The sequence below is a fragment of the Rhinopithecus bieti genome, unplaced genomic scaffold (genome assembly GCF_001698545.2).
Source record: "Rhinopithecus bieti isolate Rb0 unplaced genomic scaffold, ASM169854v2 scaffold_19939, whole genome shotgun sequence".
NCBI lineage: Eukaryota > Metazoa > Chordata > Mammalia > Primates > Cercopithecidae > Rhinopithecus > Rhinopithecus bieti.
This window is the reverse complement of record NW_016810019.1, coordinates 2,995,649-3,000,751: the sequence shown is the minus strand read 5'-3', so window position 1 is coordinate 3,000,751 and position 5,103 is coordinate 2,995,649. Positions and strand designations below refer to the sequence as shown.

The 5,103-nt window shown below is 45.0% G+C and overlaps 1 long non-coding RNA gene across 1 annotated transcript in view; it reads left to right on the top strand.

The window, feature by feature from the left end:
- Nucleotides 1-439: 439 nt before the first annotated feature.
- Nucleotides 440-5,103, top strand: part of LOC108541615 (uncharacterized) — a 16,414-nt gene continuing 11,750 nt past the window's right edge. The window contains exon 1 of the long non-coding RNA XR_001888996.1: nucleotides 440-764. This is a non-coding gene — a long non-coding RNA (uncharacterized LOC108541615). The remainder of the gene's footprint in view (nucleotides 765-5,103) is intronic.

Here is a 5,103-nt window from a genome sequence, read left to right as displayed (position 1 = left end):
GGGGATCATGATTCAACATGAGGTTTCGAGGAGACAACACCCAAACTATATTAGACGGAGATCTTGGGTGCCAGGCACTTGCATCCACCACTTTAAATTACCTTATTTAATTGTGGTGGTATCATGATCTAATTTTGCAGACAAGGAACCAAGGCTCAGTGGAGTAAACTATTTTTATCCAAGGTGAGTCCCTCTCCAAGGGGCTGACTAGTGCCCCTCTTAGGACAGCAGCGAGTTGGAATAAAATTGGGCATGCCTAAGGTCTTTAAGGAACAGGGGATGCTTACTTCCTTTGCATTCCTTTGGCCGCCTACATCGCATACTTAAGCTCCTTCTGGATAGACTGTGTCCTCTTATTCACATGCTGAAATTGTTATACATTTTTAAACAAATAATAAGCGAATAATACATTTTTCTAAAAAGTAACTGATTTTCTCTGGGTTCAGTACAGATAGCCAGCCATGGGAGTCAGAATTTGAACTCAGATCTGGTCTGGTTCTGAAAGCTCTGTTCTTTCCAGCTTTGAGACAAAGGAGCAAATGTGAGAAGCGCCTTTTGCTCACTTCTGCTTGCCAGCAGAATTTCACAAAAGCCCCGGACTGTGAAGCTGTGCAGCTCTTTGGAAAGATGCTTTGAAGACGAAACCTTTAATAGGGTTAGTGCCTATGCCTCTGTAATCTACAACTGGATGCACTCTTACACCCAAGCCTTGATGGGATTCTGCTGCGATGTAACTTCTGAGCAAATTTGATGTGATTGTGCAGGTCCTGAAACTCCACTTCCTGTCTGTCAGCAGTGGACTGAAATCCTGGGCTGGAGCAGTCTCAGGATCTCTCTGAAAGGCTGTTCCCAGGCTGTAGGCCTTGGTCTGTAGTCCACAGTAAGACTTCTGAATACAACTAACTTTAATTCTTTAGAAGCTTGACTGTTTTCTTTAGTCGGCATGGCGTTCCATACCATTCCAGAAACAGAAGCCAGGGGGATATGTGAAGGAGAGAGCGATGGCGTGGTGTGAAGCTGATTAGCTGTTAACTAGCGGAGTTGAGAGAAGGCAGCCGGCCAAATGCCCTGGAGGGGCAAGGAAAAGCTTTTCAGAGAGCTGGGAAGTGGCACTCCAGTGAGGTCTGAAGCCATGAGGGATGACTTATTTATCCCACAGTAGCTAGAAGAAGAGGGGTCTTTCCAGGGAGTGTGACCAGTTTAAGCAAAGGCTTGGGAGCAGGAATAAAAATGTGCTGGGCCGGGCACAGTGGCTCACACCTGTAATCCCGGCACTTTGGGAGGCCGAGGCGGGCAGATCACGAGGTCAGGAGATCGAGACCATCCTGGCTAACATGGTGAAACCCCGTCTCTACTAAAATACAAAATTAGCTGGGCGTGGTGGCAGGCGCCTGTAGTCCCAGCTACTTGGGAGGCTGAGGCAGGAGAATGGCGTGAACCCGGGAGGCGGAGCTTGCAGTGAGCTGAGATCCGGCCACTGCACTCCAGCCTGGGCGACAGAGCAAGACTCCATCTCAAAAAAAAAAAAAAAAAAAAAAAAAAAAAAAAAAAAAAAATTGTGCTGAAAGTGGGAAAGGGGAGCTGGTTAAGGGACTAAAAGTTATTCCTTGTGGACTACCTTCTCATCACACGCTCTTTGACTTCATTGTAGTTCAATAGAGGGAAAGAGAGTCAAAAGCAGGAGGGAAGTTTCTCTCCAGGCGGACAAGGGCTCAGCAAACCCAGCCTTCCCCACAGTCTCACCTGGAGCTATTGCCTGGGGAAGAGGGTGTTCAGGCCACAGTAGCCCCAGGCTGGGGGCACCTTTGCTCAGAAGCCCCTGTGGTGCTGCTCCTCGTGAGCCTCCTGGGAGGAAGGGCCAGGGAGCCAGGCGGTTCTCCCATTCCCTTCTGGGATCCTGGCCAGTTTCCATGTACATAACCCAGCTTAATCCATAGAAACAGGAGCTGCAAGGCATGTTCTTTCTCTTTTTTTCCTCTCCAAGACACGGAAACCTTTATTTTCTCCCTACACCACAAACCGGTACTGTTAAATAATATTGGATAATTGCACCTGTCGTACTCCCCATATTGTGCTGAGGAAAAATAATTGCTGGTTTTCTGCTTTGCCGTTAAGCTGTGACTCCGTCATTTGACTCGGAGCATGTCATTTTCTCCTATTTTAGACTGTGTACAGTCAAACCCTGTGAAAGGACTCACAGACAGCGGCCCTGCGTGTGTGAGTGGGCGCGGGCCTCATTCAGCAACGATTTCTAATTTATACAGCATTGAAAATCCACAGCTATAAATAAACAGTTCTGACTGGCTTTGCTGCCTACTCAAATGCTTTATTAAAAAAAAAAAAAGTCACCAGCAACTGCATGAGAAAGGAAAACAAGAATGTCTGGAGGTGGATTCTGGCTTCTGAATCCTGGGCTTGGGAGGGGGAACGCCCCACTTTGGGACCGGCTCAGTGCTCAGCCCCTCCAGTTTTTGGACGGCCTGGCCTCCTCGCTCTTTGCTCAGCCCCTCACGCTCCCCACGTGTGGGTGCAATGTGTTTGGGGATTACAGTATATGAAACTGGCTTCCTGTTATGACAAGCATTGCAAGTGAGTAGGTGAGGAGGAACTGAAAATAGCTTAAGAAATGTAGGACCCTTCTGGGGAGAGAATGGGGTTAAGGCATTGTTTAGGCAACAAGACAAGTCTTCTACCCAAATTCAGAATTGGTTTCAAATGTGAGACAGCAACACTGGAACAGAAGCATGAGTATAGGCCAGTCCCTGGGGTAGTGGTGGCAGTGTCCTTCCTCCTCCTGTAATGGGGACAGTTTCCACCAATTTGGGATCTCTTGACCACCTTCTTTTGTCCAGCTCTGCAAGATGTGGACACGTTTTTGTTTTGTTTTTTAAATAAAGGTTTTTGGATGACCCGGTACTGCTTTTCTCTGTGAGAAAGAGGAAGGAAACTGGGCTCAGGAGTTAACTGTGTGACCTTGGAGTTGTCATTTCCCTGCTCTGAACGAGAGGTGTGCTGGAGCCAGTCTCCACAGGCTCTCGAGGACTGAGTGGTTGTGCACATCTCTTCCCAACTCTACATTCAGCAGCATGCTGCCAGCTTGAAAAAGGCCATGGTGAGAGTGTTTACACCATGGAAATGAGCACACATTATCAATCAGAGCCTGACATCTTTTCCCCAGAGAGCTGGTTGTTAAACATTTCCCAGCACACCACCATCAGAAACTCAGTTTGCTCATTTGTAAAATGAGAACGTAACTCATCTCCTACTTACGAAGTTTCCGTGGGCTAAAATAAGTGAGAGTGGTGATAAATTACTTGACACTATATAAATATTGCTGGAATCATCATGTGGTTGCTATAGTTGTCATTTTCTATTAAGGGCCTAACATAGTGCTATGTAATTTGCAAATACCATGTACCTTACTGTAAACATTTAATCAGTGTGTGATTGTTTTGTTGTTGATCCTTTCTTAAGCCACTGCAGCACCCAGCATGCTCTTGTGTGCTTAGGTATGTGCTCAATGGGAAATGGTTCCGAGACATTTCTAGTGTTGGAAGAGACACTACACAATGGCCAGGCATGCTGCGATCAAGGTTTAATTTGGCCCTAGGCCCAGTAAATCCACAAATAGAAACGTGCAGGCTCATCCCCACCAAGAGCTTACTGTGACTGCGAGTGTACGAAGCCCGAGTCACCTTTGGGGTGTGGAAAATTTGGGTGATCCCCCGAGGGCCTCACGTTTGGGGAATTTCCACTGTGGCAACTGCTTCTGAGCTCCTGCTGAGACCAGGTGCTTGGAGCAGTGAAGAGGCTGCAGTAGATGTGGGGAAAGAGGTGGTATTCCCAGCTCCATCTGGAAAAGACTTGAGGCCCATATTAACAGAACAGTAGAAAAAGAAGTGGGGATTAAGCAGGTTTCTTGGTGCCTGTCCTGGTCTTCCCTTGGGCTGCCTTCCTCCCTGAGATATTCTGTCCTCTTCTGTAACCCTTCAAGACAACTCTTGCTCATTTTTACCAAAATTTTCCTATATAGTGTTAGGTTGGGAAGTCCAAGTGCAATTTTCTTCAGTGTCCACACCCCAACCCATATAAGCCTAGTGACATACAAGTAGACTCAAATATGTTTACCCACCAATAGACATTTGCCATTTGTGCCAGGAAAATAACACTAGGAAAATCACAGGAGGGACCATAAATCCTTGTTAAGCATCTGAAAATCAGCTTTGTTAAACCACACACTAATTCAGAAAAGTGCTTTGTAGCAAAGCAATCTCAACAGCTCTCACAATTCTATCACTTCCCATCCAGATTCTTCTGTAAGTAAAAGTATTAACACACTGTTTATTTGATGAATTAATCACTGTTCCAATGGAAGAGGTTTTGACAATGTCACTAAAACCTGCCCTGAATGCTTGCTTAGAAGAGAAACAGATTTCCCAGTATTTTTTATAACTTACTTTCCCATTGTCTCCAATTAATTTGCTATTATCTCAAGTAGACAGACAATTTCAGTAGTAGCCATCACCCTACATTTTCAGATCATTGAAAAAAAATGGATGAGCAATCGATGAAAATAACTAGCTTACTGAAATGCTTGGTTTTTAAAGGAAAGTTGGGATTATTAAAAAAAAATAAAAAAAAAAAAAAAAAAAAAAAAAAAAAAAAAGGCCCAGGACTGGTAGCTAGGAGATCCGGGAGACAGAAGCCATTGCCTTGGTTCTGACACTAAGTAACCCTTTTGCCTTGTGCAGGTAACTTCTCATCTAGGTCCTCAGCATCCTCCTCTGTAAACTCAAGAGTTTAAATGACTCTAAGTTCCTCTCTCTCTCTCTCTAGATGTTCTGTAACACCAAGTTTATGTGAGTTTCTTTGGCTAGGTTTTAACCAGAGACCATCCTCCATGAAGGTCAAAGGTAATCAATTCTGAGATGGCAGGAGTTGTTTTTGGCATGTGCAGTCAACCTTTCAAAAAACCAAGAGTTCTCAAGTTAAGCTACCTTCATGAACTTCTTATTAAATTTAAGTATCACTCTCTGTCCCTCCTGCTTTCCTACGTTGCTCCACCACCTCCCTCCATCAGGAAAAAAAAAAAAAAAAAAAAAA